Source organism: Macaca fascicularis, chromosome 6 (assembly GCF_037993035.2).
Source record: "Macaca fascicularis isolate 582-1 chromosome 6, T2T-MFA8v1.1".
NCBI classification, from domain to species: domain Eukaryota; kingdom Metazoa; phylum Chordata; class Mammalia; order Primates; family Cercopithecidae; genus Macaca; species Macaca fascicularis.
Genome location: NC_088380.1, coordinates 157976596 through 157995139, shown reverse-complemented (window position 1 = coordinate 157995139; position 18544 = coordinate 157976596). Strand labels below are relative to the sequence as shown.

Sequence of the window (18544 nt, the reverse complement as noted above, 5' to 3'; positions counted from 1 at the left end):
ATATTTTAAATATTTGCCCCACCCCTAGTTTCTGATTGGCTCACCTAACCTGCTGGCCTCATGCACAACTTTTAATTGGTCCACCTACTCCTTTGACTTTGCACTTCCTGAGTGGAATGCCACAAGCGCCTTTTGACCTAAACAAAAAATATTTTGTTAAAACATAAAATGGAAAAATGTAAGACATATTGTTAATCTGCATTTTCACTTAGGAATATGTTATGATTGTCATTCTATGTCAGGAAATACACGTGCACCAAATTTTTATTTTATTTTATTTATTTTATTTTTTGAGACAGAATCTCACTCTGTTGCCTAGGCTGGAGTGCAGTGGCACTATCTCGGCTCACTGCAACCTCTGCCTCATGGGTTCAAGTGAGTCTCATGCCTCAGCCTCCCAAGCAGCTGGAATTACAGGCTCATGCCACCACACCCTGCTAATTTTTGTATTTTTTATAGAGATGGGATTTCACCAGGCTGGTCTCGAACTCCTGACCTTAAGTGATCCGCCCACCTCAGCCTTCGAAAGTGCTGGGATTACAGGTGTGAGCCACCGCACCCTGCCTACACCAACTTTTTTTTTTCTTTTTTTTTTTTTTTGAGACAGAGTTTCACTCTGTCACCCAGGTTGGAGTGCAGTGGTACGATCTTGGCTCACTGCAACCCCTGCCCTTCAGGTTCAAACAATTTTCATGCCTCAACCTCCCAAGTAGCTGGGACTACAGGTGTGCACCACCACGCCCAGCTAATTTTTGTATTTTTAGTAGAAACGGGGTTTTGCCATGTTGGTCAGGCTGGTCTCAAACTCCTGACCTCAGGTGATCCGCCCACCTCAGCCTCCCAAAGTGCTGGGATTACAGGCATGAGCCACCACGCCTGGCCCTGCACCAACATTTTAAATGACCTGCATGGTATTTTATGGTAGGGATGTATCATGTTTTATTTCTTCATTGTTGAGTATTTAGGTTATTTCATATTCTAACTGAAATAAACGATTATGGAATAAACATCTTGTGCATGCACCTTTGAACAGATCAATTCCTTAGAATGAATTCCTTAGAAGGAGAACTACTGGTGGGTCCTGGAAGGGATTTTACACATTGTTTTTTCCAAGTTTCTACCAAGATTTCAAAACCTTCTAGAACATGCTACAAAAGAGGTCATTCAACATGAGGTTAAATATGTCTAATGATAGGGAACTCAGCACTTAACAATATCAAGACCTATCACTGGCAAAGCCTACAGTATTTCTGGAACAGTACTAGCCCCTTAAAATACATTTTCTTATTCCACTCTCTTAATGACTGCAAAGAAGGTATTATTCTGATTTTACAGGTGAGGCACCTGAGGCTTGTAGAGACTAACTTTTCCAGAGTCTCTTGTACTGTGCCAAGAAGGAGACCCAGAACTCAAACCCAGGCCAGCCTAACTCCAGAGCCCATGGCAGTCCCATCTGTGGCCTTAGTGCAGAATGGGGCCAACTGCTGGGAAGCCCTTTTAGATATTGACCTAGTGATCTCATTTTTCTTCCTTGTGAAAGAGGAGGAAAAATTGTCCTTAACTTTTACCCACTGATCTCATTTTTCTTCCTCATGGAGGAGGAAGCAATACTGTTCCATATGCCTCTCTGCCACCCCAGCCCCAAATCATCTCTGCATACAGAAAAGGTTGCACAATTTGTGCCAAGTCCTGAGGCTCTTTCTTGTCCTTCCTAATAGTTCACAGAGGCATCCTTTTCTCTCCATCATTACTGCTAACACCATCTGTGCAAGCCCTGGTCAGATTGCATCTGGACTATTACATTAGCCCCCTATTTGTCACCTGGCCTCTAATCTGCCTTACACACAATATCACATACATCTTCTTCTTTTTTTTTTGTTTTTGAGACGGGGTTTCACTCTTGTCGCCCAGGCTGGAGTGCAATGGTACGATCTCAGCTCACTGCAACCTCCCCATCCCTGGTTCAAGCATTTCTCCTGCCTCAGCCTCCTGAGTACCTGGGGTTACAGGCACCCGCCATCTTGCCTGGCTAATTCTTATATTTTTAGTAGAGACAGGGTTTCACCACATTGGCCAGGCTGGTCTCAAACTCCTGACCTCAGACGATCCGCCGGTCTTGGCCTCCCGAAGTGTGTTGGGATTACAGGTGTGAGCTACTGTGCCCAGTGTTTTTTTTGTTTGTTTGTTTGTTTGTTTGTTTTAAATAGAGACAGGGCCCTGCTCTTTTGTCTAGGCTGGTCTCAACCTCCTGGCCTCAAATGATCCTCCCGTCTTGGCCTCCCAAAGCACTAGGATTACAGGCATGAGCCACCATACCCAGCCCTCATCTTTGAAAAAAAGAGATGAACAAACCAGTCAAGAGGTTGATTATAGATAGCAGAACAATTCCTTGAAATAGTGAATGGTCAATGTTAAAAGAGAAATAATAGGGTTATTCTGATTGGAGAGGGTGGGAGCTGGCGACCTACCCATCAGCTTCTCGGTCACCACCCACCCTTACCCTAAGGCAGGCAGTAGGGCAGCCGAATTCCTCAGAACATAGTTTTAAATCCTTGGACTACATGAACTCTCAGGGCTCCTTCTCACTACTCATGACCTATCTGTCTAAGATCACCTCACTCCCAGCACCCCCATTCTCCAGTTCCTTCTCCTTCCAACAAACCCACCAACCCCAACCATCAGCCCTTTGCTAAACTACTTTCTTACCATGAAGGTGCCTGCCCCTTTCCTTCCATGTGAGGCTCCCTGAGGAGCATCTGACAGCCAGGCAATATCTGGAAGAGGAAATCTGGGATGACGACATCTCTCTAACTCCTGTTCTGAGCACAGCCACGCTTTTGCAGAGATTGGTGTGGCCCCAACCTCTTCCTAGAATGTCTGGAAACTGAGAGACAGAGGTGATAGCTCTCTGGGGCCTCAGCCTCTCGTGGAGATCTATCTGCTATCAAGTTCTGGGCTACAGATTCTTCAGGCCCTGCCCCTGATAAAGCCCTACAACTGTTGATTTTTGTGAACAAAATTATAGATGCTTAGATTCAAAGAAGCTAGGAGTAAACACTTAGGATCGTAAGATTATATAATCTCAGTATGATGAACTCAGGGTGTTTTTTGTTTCACTTGTTTGCTTGTTTTGTTTTGTTTTTTTAGCGACAGGGTCTCTCTCTGTCACCCAAGCTGGAGTGCAGTAGCACAACCAAAGCTCACTGCAGCCTCGAACCTCTGGGCTCAAGTGATCTTCCTGCCTCAACCTCCTGAGTAGCTAGGACCGCAGGTGCATAGCACTATGCCTGGCTAGACTCAGGGTATTTAAAATTAAAATAATATTGCTATTATTTATTGAGTGTTTATGTACTAGGCTGTAGGCTAAGCATTTATATACACCATTTAAAACCACCCTATAATTTTGAGGTTGTTGTTATTCCCATTATATTCCTAAGTAAACTGAGTCTTAAGACTTGGTCTCATTAAATCTTGCCAGTTAGTGGAGGAGCCAGAATTAGTTCCATCAGATTCCAGAGTTCCATGCTCTCCAAACCATGACATGAGTCCCAGATTGCTAGACTAAAAATGATCTTTCAGATCAGAGGGGACAATTAGGTCTGGAAAAGATCTGCAAGAGCACCCAGTGCAACCTTGTCATTGCACAGATGAAGAAGCTGAGCTCAGAGAGGTGATTTGGCCAAAGCAGCACAATAAGCAAAGGAGCTGAGCTGGGAACTCAGCCTCCTGACACCAGCTTCCAGTGCTCATCGCCCTTCTGCTCCTGCAGGGAAACGTGATCACACCAGGAGTGCTCCTGGGAAATGAAGAGATGGGGGCCTTGGGACACTGCAGGGGAGTAAAAAGATTTGCTGAGATGGAAGATGTCCATACCTGAAATGGCACAGATGAGCAGGCAATAGGCCAAGAAGCAAAGAACTCTGGGGTCCTTGGCGGAGCAACCAGGAGCCAAGACACAGATGTTGGTAGCAGGGAATGTAGGAGAGAGACTATTGGGGCGTGGGCAGGGAAGTGGGCAGGGACCCTTGCGCATGGGAGGGGAGGGGACCTGATTTCAAAAGCAAATCAAAGTCCTGAGTCCTGGTTTCTCCAGGACTCCAAACAAAATTCCTTTCTCTGGATTCCCCCTGCCAAGGCAAATGGAGCTATTATGAGTCCTGCTCATGAAAAAACAGTCCGCAGCCAGGAGAAGAGGGTCCCCAAGGGCAGACAGACAGGGCTGGGCAGCAGCTGGAGGGGCCACTGAAGGTCATAGGAAGGTCATGGGGGTGCTGTAGGACAGGAAGATCAGAGGACAAAATAGGTCAGTGGGGCTAGGAAGGTGGTGAGGCTTAAACTGGCCTTGAAGCCGTGGGCCAAATCTGGCTGGTGGTCTGCTTTTGCATAGCCTGTGAGCTAAGAATGGTTTTAACATTTTTAAATGGTTGAAAAAAAAATTTAGTAACAAGTGAAAATTGTAAGAAATTCAGATTTCAATGTGTGTCAATAAAGTTTTATTGGAACACAGCCACACTCATTCCTGCACATCCTGTCTATGGCTGCTTTTGCACTACAACAGCAGAATGGAAGAGTTGGGACAGAGACTCTGTGGCTCACCAAGTCTAATTTATTGTCTACATTTTTACAGAAAATGTTTGTTGACACTTGTGCAGACGTATGGTATTTCTAGAAAACAATTTCATTTAAATAACATAGAAACAAAATTCACTCTAAAAAAAAATAAAATACAGACAAAGCTTAAGTTCCAATTGACCAACCCATCAGCCCCCTCCCAACACACATGGCCATCCCCACCTTTCCTCAGAGGTTAGCACCTTGGTGTGTTTCCTTTCAGACCTTTTTTCTGCATTTATATACGTATGCGTGTATCTACAGAAAAATACAGTATTTTCTTTTCTTTTTTTTTTTTTTGAGACGGAGTCTTGCTCTGTCGCCCAGGCTGGAGTGCAGTGGCCGGATCTCAGCTCACTGCAAGCTCCGCCTCCCGGGTTCACGCCATTCTCCTGCCTCAGCCTCCCGAGGAGCTGGGACTACAGGCGCCCGCCACCTCGCCCGGCTAGTTTTTTGTACTTTTTTTAGTAGAGACGGGGTTTCACCATGTTAGCCAGGATGGTCTCGATCTCCTGACCTCGTGATCCGCCCGTCTCGGCCTCCCAAAGTGCTGGGATTACAGGCTTGAGCCACCACGCCTGGCCAAAATACAGTATTTTCATGAGTTCTTTTTTCTGTAAATGGTTTTACACTGTATATGTTTTTTTTTAATTTGCATTTTTTTTACTCAACAATGTGCTTTAGTTCCCTATATAGACCTACCTTTGTTCCCCCCCATCCCCTGCCTTTTTTTTTTTTTTGGAACAGGGTACCACCATGCTACCCAGGCTGGAGTGCAGTGGTGTGATCACAGCTCACTGCAGCCTCAATCTCCTGAGCTCAAGCAATCCTCCCACTTCAGCCTCCTGAGTATTGGGACCATAAGTGCACACCACCAGGCCTGGCTTTTTATTTTTTTGTAGCAACTGAGTCTCACTATGTTGCCCAGGCTGTTGCCCAGGCTGGTTTCAAACTCCTGGTCTCAACTTTCATTATTTTTTAAATGCTGCGTTATACTCTGAGGCTGGGCTTTACCACAGTTTATCCATTCCTTTGCGAAAGGAAATTTATATTGTTTCAGTTTTTTGCTACTGGAAACAACACTGCAAAATGCAAGAACTAGCATTTCAAGGCTCAAATAGCTACATTTTCCTTGAAGAAAATGTTTATTAAATGAAAGAATGCTATTCAACCCAAACATGTCACCTGATGTATTTTCCCTCATGTGTGTTTGTGTCCTAAGTAACCACTAGAGGGCAAACCCCTCCAAATGTAGCTGTAAGATTCTTGCCCTCCTGCTGCAGAATGTTTATGTCCTAACTATTGCTTGTAGCCAGTGGAAAACCTTCCAGGTTCTGGTCGAAACGGTATTCCCTCTATAAAATCAATGACCATTCTTGGAACAAGGGAGGTAGGGTAGAAAGCAGCAGATAATGGGGCGCTGGGGAGCTTGTGTTCTCGTTATCGCTTTGCCCTTGGCTGTGTGACCTTGCACAGCCTCTTCTCATTAGGCCCCAGTTTCCTGGCCTGTTCAAGGAGAGTGTCAGACAACTAGAGTTCTGACCTTCCAGGGCTTTACCATTCTCTTTTCAGTGACCAAGTCCACTGAAAAGGAGGGGAAGGGATTTGAGAGGTGATTGCTTAGCTTCCGGCCTCACAGGATTACGAATCTCAAGGACAGTGCTGGGAGCGTGGCAGGCCACCACCTTGAACCCAAGTTCTAGCTGATGGTTTCCCAGGGCAGAGATTCCACAAGAAGAGTATCCACGTGTCTCAGATAATGCTCATGTAGGACCCGCCCAAGGCCCCGTTGTGCCCTTGAGCCCAAGGTCCTGGATCTAGACTGTGAACTGTTGTATGCTCTCAGAGCAGCCTGTTCCTCTCCATCCCACAGCACTTACCATGGTTTGTAATTTTATGAGAATTCGTGAGATTGAGTCATGAATGTCTGCCTCTGGGCTTCTAGGCTCTGAGCTCTCCAGAAGCTGGGATTGGGTCTGCTTTGCTCATGCTTTGTCCCCAGTACCTTAGCACAGTGCCTGGCACTTTGTGGGCACTAGACAAATATATGCTGTGAATGAATAGCTGCTGCAGGCTGGTTTCAATAGCAGAGACATGGCTCAGCCTTCTCTTCTAATCCAAGGCATCCCAAAGAGGCCAATAACGGAGGGGTGGGAAACCAAGCGGGCAGGGCACACAGGGTCCAGGCAACATTATGAAACTGGAAAGGTCACTCCCTTCCCAGGTGTCAACCTTGAGGTGGGGCAGGTGGTGTGGAATGTTTGAAATGGAAGACCGTGGCAATAAACACTCATGGAATCTTTGAATTGAAGAATTCATTCATATTCATTTTCATTCAGCTAATAGTTATTATCTACTTTACCAAGTAATGGAAACATAAAGAAGACAGGCATTAACCAAAATCACATAAATAAAAATATAATTACCAATTAAGATCTGTACGATCACGGAAAAAAACAGAATTTTAGGAGAGACGATGGGAAGGGGTGCGTAAAGGACCATTGAGAGGCCGAGCGCAGTGGCTCACACCTGTAATCCTAACACTTTAGGAGGACGAGGCAGGCAGGTGGCTTGAGCTCAGGAGTTCAAGACCAGCCTGGGCAACATGGCAAAACCCCATCTCTACCAATAAATAAATAAACAGAAATTAAATAAATAAAAAAGGACAGCGGAGGGCTGGGCACAGTGGCTTATACCTATAATCCCAGCACTTTGCGAGGCCGAGGCAGGCAGATTATTTGAGCCCCTGAGGTCAAGACCATCCTGGGCAACATGGCAAAACCTCATCTCTACAAAAAATACAAAAATTAGTTGGGTGTGGTGGCACATGCCTATAGTCCCAGCTCCTCAGGAGGCTGAGGTAGGAGGATCGTTTGAGCCCAGGCGATGGAGGTTGATCATGCCACTGCTCTCCAGACTGGGCAACAGGATGAGACTCTGTCTCATAAAAAATGAAACAGAATAAAATAAAAATAAAAGACATTGGAGGATGAATTAGGAAGGAATTTCTGAGAAGGGCTGTTTAAGGCAAAATGTGCAGTAACAGCTAGTGAGGCAAGCTCTTCCAGGCTTGGAAGAACTTTCATTCCATGCAGAGGGAATACCTTGTGCAAATGGAACCTTTCAGTAGAATTTTGAGTGAGTTATAGAACCCTGGAATTCCAGAAAGAGGATCTCAGAGTCATAGAGTCTTGAAACAGGCTCTTCAACCAGGAAATGGACCCTTAGATGGTTAGAGACTCAGAATCATCATGTCTGAACACAAAAAGAATCTTAAGACATAATTCATTCTCATTCCCCTCTCTGTACATATAGAAACAAAACTCAAGAGCAAGGTAATAGAATCCAGTTAGAACTAGCTCTCACCTCTTATGATGAATAGGCCAGGACTTCATCCATTAAATTAATAGTAATAGTAACGCTTATATTTATTCTCATTATTATGTGCTAGTTGCTGCTAAATGATTTGTTGTCATATCAGTGCATTCCATAACAATCTTACAAGGTGGATACTTTTATAGTACTCATTATTATAACTGAGCTAACAGAAACTCAGACAAAAAAAAAAAAATGGTTCACAGTCACTGAGCTAGGACGTCGTGGAAACAGAAGCCCAGGGCTTTTTCGTTCATTTTCTTTTAAATGTAAAGGCTGTACTGTAAAGCATTGTACTACCCTGCTTTTTCTAACTACAGCTGTTTTCAGGCCTATCCTTCTCCCAGGGGCTCCTGCCATCCTACAACTTGGCCTCCTGTTGCTGAGACCTCATAGTAGAAAATAATGTTTCACGCCAAGTGGTTAGAATCTTCTTATTTCCTCTCTTATAAAAACAAACAATCCTCAACCCTTATGGAGGAATTCCAGACACCGAGAAGGTCTTAAGGGGACTTTTTGTGGAGGAAGTGGGTGTTCCAGGTCATCATTTGAGCAGTATCCCCTGGGGCCCCTTCCTCTAGTGAGCTTCAAGTGAGACCCATCTCTGGGAACATACGTCTTCTGACGGAAGTCAGGCCGAGCTGGAACTTGCCAGCAGGTGGCAATATTTGATCATTTCCAGCTTCTTCAGTGGGCAACTGGGAGATCTTGAACTTTCTTGTCCTATAATCAGAGAAACTATAGCCCTGACGAGGGAAGTGAGAAAATCTGGAATCTCAGTCCATTGTTCCAGCCCAAATCACAGCATCATGCCATTTCCCTTACAGACACCTGTAGACGGGCCACTCCACAGAGGAAGGGGCCTGGGAAGTGCCAAAAAGATGATGTCATCTTCACGTGTTTCCAATCCACATATGCTTCCTTCCAGGGTTTGTTTCCAGCTGGAAGCAAGGCTGCGTGACCCCGGCTTGTTGCAATTCCACAGCTCCTGGATGTGTAGGCTGTTTCCTTTTTGCACTTCAAAAATATAGTGTTGCTGCCGGTGAGGGAAGGTAAACTAGTACAACCACTATGGAAAACAGTATGGAGATGCCTTAAAGAACTGAAAATAGAACTACCATTTGATCCAGCAATCCCACTACGAGTATCTACTTAGAGAAAAACAAGTCATTATATGTAAAAGACACTTGCACACACATTTATAGCAGCACAATTTACGATTGCAAAAATATGGAACCAGCCTAAATGTTCGTCGACCAATGAGTAAATAAAGAAAATGTGGGCTGAGCGCGGTGGCTCACGCCTGTAATCCCAGCACTTTGGGAGGCCGAGGTCGGCGGAACACCTGAGGTCAGGAGTTCGAGAACAGACTGGCCAACAAGGTGAAACCCCGCCTCTAATAAAAAAAAAAATACAAAAATTAGCTGGGAGTGGTGGCAGGTGCCTGTAATCCCAGCTACTCAGGAGGCTGAGGCAGGAGAATCACTTGAACCCGGGAGGCAGAGGTTGCAGTGAGCCAAGATTGCACCACTGCACTCCAGCCTGGGCGACAGAGCAAGACTCCATCTTAAAAAACAAACAAAAAAAGAATATGTAGTATATATACACCATGGAGTACTACTCAGCCATAAAAAATGAACAAAATAATGGCATTCATGACAACCTGCATTGGAGTTGGAGGCAATTATTCTAAGTGAAGCAACTCAGGAATGGAAAACCAAATATCATGTGTCTCACTTATAAGTGGGAGATAAGCTATAAGGACACAAATACATAAGAATGATATATAATGGACTTTGGGGACTCTGGGGTGATGGGGGAGAAATAAAAAAACTACACATTAGGTACAGTGTACACTGCTTGGGTGACATGTGCACTAATGTCTCAGAAATTACCACTAAAGAACTTATCCATGTAACAAAAAACTACCTGTTCCCCAAAAACTATTGAAATAAAAACCAACTTTAAAAATACAGTGTTGGATAGTGAAACCTCATCTCTACAAAAAAAATGAAAAAAATTAGCTGGGTGTGGTGGTGCGCACCTGTAGTTCCAGCTACTCCATAGGCTGAAGTGGCAGGATAGCTTGAGCCCAGGACGTTGAGGCTGAAGTGAGCTGAGATCATGCTACTGCTCCAGCCTGGGGGACAGAAGGAGACCCTGTTTCAGGAAAAAAAAAAAAAAAAAAAAAAAAAAAAAAAGTTGGGCATGGTGGCTCACATTATACCAATGCTGGTGTAATCCCAGTATTTTGGGAGGCTGAGGCAGGAGGACGGCTTGAGCACAGGAGACCAGCCTAGGCAAGACGGTGACACACCATCTCTACAAAAAATATAAAAATTAGCCTGGCATGGTGGCACACACCTGTAGTCTCAGCTACTTCGGAGGCTGAGGTGAGGGGATCACCTGAGCCTGGGGAGGTAGGCCAAGGCTGCAGTTGAGCCATGATCACACCACTGCAGTCCAGCCTGAGTGACAGAGCGAGACCCCGTCTCCAAAAACAACAATAAAACAGTGTTGGGCCTACAGCTTCCTCTGTATTTTAGGTTATTCTCTTAGGATTGATTCTAGTAAGTGATGATTAGCTCAAAGAGAATGAGCAGTATATTAGCATTTAGTCCTAACTGCTGCTGCAGCTCAGGAAGTAAGGCCCTGGGCTCTGCAGTCAAGGGAATCTGGCTTTCAATCCTGCCTCAGTCACGTGGGCTGAATTTGGGCAAAGACCAAAAATTTCAGTTACTTTTATTGCAAATTAAGAATAGCCCTAACTTTGCACACTGCAGCCCATTCTGTCTCCAAACATTGCCGCAGGAATTCTCCCTTCTCTCTCCTTCATCGATTTTTTTTACTTTCTATCGGATAATTCCCACCAGCATACAGATATGCTGTTATGTCTTCAGTCTTTAAAAAAATCAAATAAAAGCCCTTCTCTTGACACCAATTCCCTTGCCAGACACTGCCTCATTCCCTTGCTGGCCTTCACAGCAAAACTCCTGGAATAAGTAGTTTATGCTTATTATCTTACACCAGTTCCTATCAGGCCTTTACCCCCAACATTCTGCAATTCACAGCAAGAGATATGTTGGCTTTCACACTGTTACAAATGATAGATTTGTAGACCTTGTCCTACTTTACCTAAAAGCAGCATTTGACACACCTGATCACTCCTTTATTTTTCACTTTGCTACCACATTCTCCTGGAGTAGTTTCCTCCCATCTTACTACAATCGCCTTCCCAGTCACCTTTGCTGAATTCTTTTCTTCTCCCCAACTCTTTTTTTTTTTTAACTTATTTTATTTTATTTTATTTGAGAGTCTCACTCTGTCCCTCAGGCTGGAGTGCAATGGTGCCATCTCAGCTCACTGCAATCTTCACCTCCTGGGAGTGATTCTCCTGCCTCAGCCTCCCAAGTAGCTGGGATTACAGCATGCGCCACCACACCCAGCTAATTTTTTGTATTTTTAGTAGAGATGGGGTTTAGCTATGTTGGTCAGGCTGGTCTCGAACTCCTGGCCTCAAGTGATCCACCCACCTCAGCCTCCCAAAGCGCTGGAATTTCAGGCATGAGTCACCAGGCCCAGCCTCTCCCCAACTGGTAACATGAGCGTGTCTCAGACTTGGTCTTTGGTGTCACAGGTGATCAGCAACCACTTGGGGCTGGTGGTACAGGCAGGTACCAAGGCAGTTGTAGGTAAAGAAAGGCAGATTTATTAGAGAAGGTATGAAAATATGTTGGTGCCAGGCATGGTGGCTTATGCCTATAATCCCACCACTTTGGGAGGCCGAGGCGGATCACGAGGTCAGGAGTTTGAGACCAGCCTGACCAACATGGTGAAACCCCATCTCTACTAAAAACACAACAATTAGCCAGGTGTGGTGGCACGCACCTGTAATCCCATCTACTCAGGAGGCTAAGGCAGAAGAATCGCTTGAATCCGGGAGGCGGAGGTTGTGGTGAGCTGAGATTGCGCCACTGCACTACAGCCTGGGTGACAGAGTGAGACTTCATCTTAAAAAAAATAAATAAATAAAAGAAAAGAAAATACGTTGCAAGGGTGCAATGGGCAAGTTAGCAAAACAGAAGCTAACCGCAAGAAAACAAAGTCTGGTTAAGGATTTTATAGGATGGTGCTTGTGCTGTGTGCTGGAGGGCTTTGTGCAGTACCGATAACATCAAGGGTGCAGGGAGCTTGCGTGCATTTTTCTATCAGCTGAGGGTCTGGTGATAGCTGGGCATAGATAAGATTGTGAGTTATTGGCACAGGAGGGCTATGCATCCTGGTCCATGAAGAAAGGCAGACTTACAGCTTATCTGCTTTCTCTTTTTGCTTTCCCTTGGTCCCACCAGCCTGATTGCTTTTCCCAAATTAGGACTCCATTTTTAGTTCTCTTCTGCCTTAAGGATCTCATCTCTTGAACTCCAGACTTGACTAGCCAGCTGCCTACTTGACATCTCCTGTCAGTATCTAATAGAAATGTTCTAACAGAAATGTCTAATAGAAATGTTCTAATAGAAATGTTGTCTAATAGAAATGTTCAACAAACTGGTCAAAAACCAAACTCCTGATCTTTTCCCCACTTCTAACTCCCAAAATTGCTTTCCCTGCAGCCTTGCTCATTTCAGCTGATAACAACTCCATCCTTCCAGTGGCTCAGGCCAGGATCCCTGAAGCCATTCTTGACTCTTTCTCCCCTCCCAACCGATCCTTCGGAAATCATGTTCAACCTTCAAATACATCCCATCTCCAACCACTTCCCCCACCTGCATTTATACCAGGCTGGCTGAGCCACCATCATCTCTTGCCTGGATTACTGCAAAATCTCCTAGCAGATCCCTTCTTCTACTCTTCCCCCTAAGAGTATTCGGTATTCTCAACACAGGAGACTTCAGTGACGCTTTAAAAAATACATCTTGGCCAGCGCGGTGGCTCACACCTGTAATCCCAGCACTTTGGGAGACCAAGGTGGGTGGATCACCTGAGGTCAGGAGTTCAAGACCAACCTGGCCAATATGGTGAAATCCCGTCTCTACTAAAAAAAAATACAAAAATTAACTGGGCATGGTGGCTGGTGCCTGTAATCCCAGCTATTTGGGAGGCTGAGGCAGAAATAATTGCTTGAACCCATGAAGCGAAGGTTGCAGTGAGCCGACGTGGCACCACTGCACTCCAGCCTGGGCAACAGAACGAGACTCTGTCTCAAACAAACAAAAAAACGCCAAAGTCTTATCCAGAATATATAAAAAACTCATATAACTTAACAACAAAAAAGACAAACAACCCAATTTAAAAATGAGCAAAAGGCATGAATAGATATTTTTCCAAAGAAGATGTACAAATAGCGGCCAATGAGCACACAAAAAAGATGCTCCATATCATTAGTCAGAAGGGAAATGAAAATCAAAAACGCAATTATAGGTGCCATTTCAAAATGACTAGAGCACAAGTTTTTTGTATTTTTGTTTTTTTGAGACACAGTCTCACTCTGTCACCCAGGCTGGAGTGTAGTGGTGCGATCATGGCTCACTGCAGCCTCTACCTCCCAGCTTCAAGGGATCCTCCCACCTCAGCCTCTCCAGTAGCTGGGATTGCAGGCGTGCGCCCCTACACCTGGCTAATTTTTTGTAGAGATGAAGTTTCGCTATTTTATCCAAGCTAGTCTCAAACTCCTGGGCTCAAGCAATTCACCCACCTCGGCCCTCCCGAAGTACTGGCATTACAGGCATGAGCCACTGTGCCTGGCCGGATACAAATTTTTAAAAAATAAAATATAAGTGTTGGCAAGGACATGGAGAAATTAAAAGCCTCATACATGACATGGCTGATTGGAATATAAAATGTTGCAGCCACTCTGAAAAAAATGTTTGGCAGTTCCTCAAAAAGTTAAATGTAGAATTACTATATGACCCAGCAATTTCATTCCTAGGTAAATACACAAAGACAACTGAAAACAGGTACTCAAATAAGTATTTGTATACAAATGTTCATTAGCAGCACTATTCACAATGAGCAAAAGGGGGAAACAATGCACTATCCGTCAACAGATGGATGGATAAACAAACTACGGTGTACTTATACAATGGAAAAATATTCAGCCATTAAAAGGAATGGAGTGCTGGGCCTGGTGCCTGTAATCCCAACACTTTGGGAGGCAAAGGCAGGTAGATCACCTGAGGTCAGGAGTTCGAGACCAGCCTAACTAACATGGCGAAACTCCATCTCTACTAAATACAAAAATAAACTAGCTACACGCGGTGGCGCATGCCTGTAATTGCAGCTACTCCGGAGGCTGAGGCAGGAGAATTCCTTGAATCCGAGAGCGCAGGTTGTAGTGAGCCGAGATCACGCCACTGCACTCCAGCCTTGGCAACGAGAGCGAAACTCCAACTGAAAAAAAAAAAAGTAATGGAGTGCTGATACATGCTACAGTGTGGATGAACTTCAAAAACATGCCACATGAGGCCAGGCGTGCCTGTAATCCCAGCACTTTGGGAGGCCGAGGCAGGTGGATCACCTGAGGTCGGGAGTTCAAGACTAGCCTGACCAATATGGAGAAATCCCATCTCTACTAAAAATATAAAATTAGCTGGGTGTGGTGGCGCATGCCTGTAATCCCACCTACTCGGGAGGCTGAGGCAGGAGAATCGCTTGAACCCAGGAGGCGGAGGTTGTGGTGAGCCGAGATCACACCACTGCACTCCAGTCTGGGCGACAAGAGTGAAATTCTGTCTCAAAACAACAACAAAAACAAACAAAAAACAAAACAAATAAATGCCACATGAAAGAAGTCAGACAAGAAAGGTTGCATATCACGTGATTCCATTTGTATGAAATATCCAGAAGAGGCACATCCATAGCAGAAAGCAAATTGGTGGCTGCCAGAGACTAGGGGTAAGGGGAAGTCAGGAGTGGCTGCTTAATGGGTATAGGGTTTTCTTTTTCCGTGATGAGAATGTTTTGGAACTAGATAGAAGTGGTGGGTGCACAACATTGTGTCTGTGCAAAATGCCACTGAATTACTGACTTTAAAATGGTTAATTTTATGTTATGTGGATTTCATCTACCCAAAAATAACGGGTAGGTGGATTTCATCTGCCCAAAAATAATGTCCTTCCTTTGCTAACCTGCAATGGCTCCCCAGTTGACTCAAAGTAAAAGACAGAGTGCCTTCAAGGGCCCGGGAGGTCCCACCTGATTGGGTCCCTCTTATCTCTCCTCTCCCTCCCACTCACTCCATTCCAGCCACACTGGCCCCCTGCTGATCCTCGGAGGCGCCAGGTCGCCCCCTGCTAGGAGCATTTGCTCCAGCAGTTTCCTCTGCCTGGAACACTCTTTCCACAGGTATCTGTCCAATTCTTCTAACTCCCTCATCGCCTTGCCAATACCCTGGGGACAATAATTCTGTTTCCTCTGTATTCTATTTATCAATTTTTCCTGTTCTAGCGCTGAATTACAACTGCTGGTCTCCCTGCCTGCCTTCCCCTGCTTCCCAGAGCACGAAGGAGCGTGCCTCCGCAACTCCCTATTTGTGTGACCTTGGTCCAGGAACTGGACTGGGCTCTCCTCCTGAAAGTGGGTAAATAATGCCACCGACCTGATGAAGCTGTTGAGGCAGGGAATCTGATCTGGCAGATAAAGTGCCCCTGGCAAACCTCAATTTTCTGTTTCTCAACAAAGCTTTGGCGAGTTGTAAGGATTTGCGGGGAAGTGTCCAGAATCGGGAGTCAGGAGCCCTGACTTCTTAGCCCTGAAGGGCCGCGTGACATTGGCCGAAGCCCCTACTCCTTCTCGGTCTCAGGTCCGGGGGCCGGGAACTGAGGAGGTTCTCCCGGCGAGCCCCTCGGGTTAGTGACATTCTAAGATTCCAAGAGCAAAGGAGCTGGAGGGGTGGGGTGGAGGAGGGAGGCGGGCGCTCTGGATTGGCCTCTGCGCGCCACGTGTCCGGCTCGGAGCCCACGGCTGTCCTCCCGGCCCGCCCCGCGCTGCGGCTGCTGCTGGGCTAACGGGCTCCCATCCAGCGAGCGCTGCGTCCTCGAGTCCCTGCGCCCGTGCGTCCGTCCGCGACCCGAGGCCTCCGCTGCGCGGTGAGTGAGCTGAGGCTGTAGAGGGGAGTCGCTCTGGGAACCCCTTCCCGAGGGCTGCAGGGACACAAGCAATAAGCGCCCAGTCATCGGCTGATCCGTGCCCCGCGCCTGGAGCGGGGACGGGAGGGCGCGGTAACCTGAGAGTGTCGCGGACTGGGTGTGTCTGGGGGCCTCAGCGAAGCAAATCTGGGGCCGGGGCGGAGAGGCGTGGGCGGAGGGCGCCCTGGCTAGGGGAGGGGAGGGGAGGGGAGGGGAGGGGAAGGGAGGGAGTCCTGGCGCCGCAGAGGGTCTGGTTGAGGGTGGGGGCGCCGGGGCTAAGCCAGGGGCTGGTCCTGCAGGCCTTAACTTGGGGGGCTCAAGGGACTTTGAAGGTCCGGGGTTGGGTCAGCTGGACGCCAGTCAAAGGACCCGCAGAGAAGGGTGTGGCTGAGGCCCAAGGCTGAGAGCTGGAGCGTTGGACACTCCAGCTGCTTATGAAATGGCTTGTGTGTGGTGTCGGGGGAGGGCTGTCTGCGTGCAGACAGCTGAACGTCTGGCCGTACATACCTCAAGGCCTCATGGACCCCATCCCCTTTGGGCCACTGCTCGTCTATGAATGCAGTCCCCCAGCGGGGCTCCGAGGCTTCCTATGGTGAGGCAGGGGCATTACCCTTCTTTCTGCTTCCCCTGAGAGGTCTAGGCCTTCCCAGAGTTTGGGGGCTTCAGATGATTCCCCATATACCAGCATGGGAGCGAAATACTCTGAATCGGAATCCCAGCCCCTCTTGCAGTGTGACCTTGGGCGGTGGCTTTCCCTCTCTGAGCCTGGATTTCCTTATCCAAGTCCATAGTTGAGAAACCTAGTCTCTTTCAAAGGAAACAATGGCTTTGCAAATTGATTTGTTTGTCAGCTGTATGGAATGATTGCAGGTTTGGGAGTCTTGATTATAGGTTTGGGAAGCCTGGCACAACCCTTGTAGGCCCTACAAGGGGAAGGGGCAGGAGGTCCTTTGGGACAATTAATCTGGCCATGGCTTCCTGCCTCCTCCTTCTTTTCCCTAGATTCTAGTGGGTCTTCTCTGACAATTCCAAATTTGGACATATGGCTCCCGGGTTTGTGAAAGGACTCTGGTTTCCCCCCAAGAGTCCGCCCTTTTCTCTCCATCATTCCTTCCCCTTGCCCAAAACATGCTTGGAATTGCTCCCACTGACCCAGACAGGATATCCTGACCTGCTTAACCCTTCATTGTGAAGTGAACAGCTGCCCCAGTTTCAGCCCCTGTGGACCCTGACCTTCTAGCAGCAGGCCCTGAGCCATGCAGAGGGCACTGGCCTGGGGTCAGAGGAAAGCCGGGTTACAGTCCAGGTGTGCTGGGGCTTCTTGAGCAAGCCCTTTCTCTAAGCCTTTGTGCCCCATCTGGAGCAAAGTCTGCTGAACTGCCTGCTACTTCCAGTGCAGACATTCTAGGATTCAACTGTTTGAATTTAGGATTCTGGGAGTTGGGTGGAGCCGGGGAGGGCAGGAGGCAGAGGCTTTCATCCCCCTCTGCAGCTGTGACAATCATTCATCCATCCTTCTTTGCCTTATCTACCCTTTGTTCCTAAGGCGGCATCTGCTGAGATACAGAAAATATTTGCAGTTTCTGGATAAGGGCCCCAGCTGTTGCTGGGGCAAAATGTAGACGTGAGTGTGCAGAGGAGGGGCCAGGGAAGCCCAAGGCCTGGCCTCTTGAGACTGACTCCTGGGATGAGGCAGGGGAGACTGCAGTGTTGGGTAGCTGCCAGTGACTGGCACATCTGCACTGCAGCACCCAGAGGGAGCCCTGGGCCGCCAGGATCCAGCCTCAGACCCAGCCCCTGCCCTGCCACTAACCAGCTAGGCGCCCTGGGCACACCTACTACCCCTCTGGGGCTTAGCCCCTTCCTCTGTACAGGGATAGGACATATACGCAGGACACCTCACTGGTATTAATAAAATGGGTTGGGTCTGAATGGTTCTTGCTCTACCATTCTAGGATTTTCTGGGGAGGCCCAGTGGAGTCACCAGCCTCACCCCACCCAGCCCCTCCGACATACTTCCTGGGTGGCGACAAAGCACAGGATGTGGTCTCTACCATGATTCCTGAGCTTGCATGTCCCCCTTCTCCTGCCAGTAGAGGAGAGGAAGTCGGAGGGGTGTCTTGATGCCTATAAACTTGCCTTGGAATCCAGCCTCATTCCCTTTCCTCCTGGAGCTGAGAAGCCCCCACAGAGACTGGCTACGGAGGAGTGACTGTCCATGGGTTCCTTGGACGTCCCGCCTATCTGCAAAATGAGAATGAGATTGATACCTTCAGGAGGCTGTAAGATGGCAGATATGAAAGTGCTGTGTTATCTCAAAAGGGTGTGATGCTTGAGAAGGCAGGTGACCTGATCGGGTTCCTCTTCTGAAAAACCCATGTCCTGGAGGTCCTTAAATAATAGCAATAAAATGGTAACCACTGGGGAACATCACA

At 47.1% G+C, this 18544-nt stretch overlaps 1 protein-coding gene and 1 long non-coding RNA gene across 3 annotated transcripts in view; one reads left to right on the top strand and one right to left on the bottom strand.

Moving 5' to 3' along the window:
• Positions 1-6911: 6911 nt before the first annotated feature.
• LOC135971455 (uncharacterized) lies at positions 6912-15858 on the bottom strand. Its single transcript, XR_012414293.1, has 3 exons — positions 15581-15858; positions 10031-10146; positions 6912-9055 (listed from the first exon to the last, which is right to left on the bottom strand). It is a non-coding gene; the product is annotated as an uncharacterized lncRNA (long non-coding RNA).
• Positions 15859-15970: 112 nt separating this feature from the next.
• ANXA6 (annexin A6) overlaps positions 15971-18544 on the top strand; it is a 57778-nt gene continuing 55204 nt past the window's right edge. For both annotated transcript variants that reach the window (XM_005558300.4, XM_045394414.2), the window contains exon 1: positions 15971-16070. The gene's annotated coding sequence lies outside the window, so the exon portion shown is untranslated. The remainder of the gene's footprint in view (positions 16071-18544) is intronic.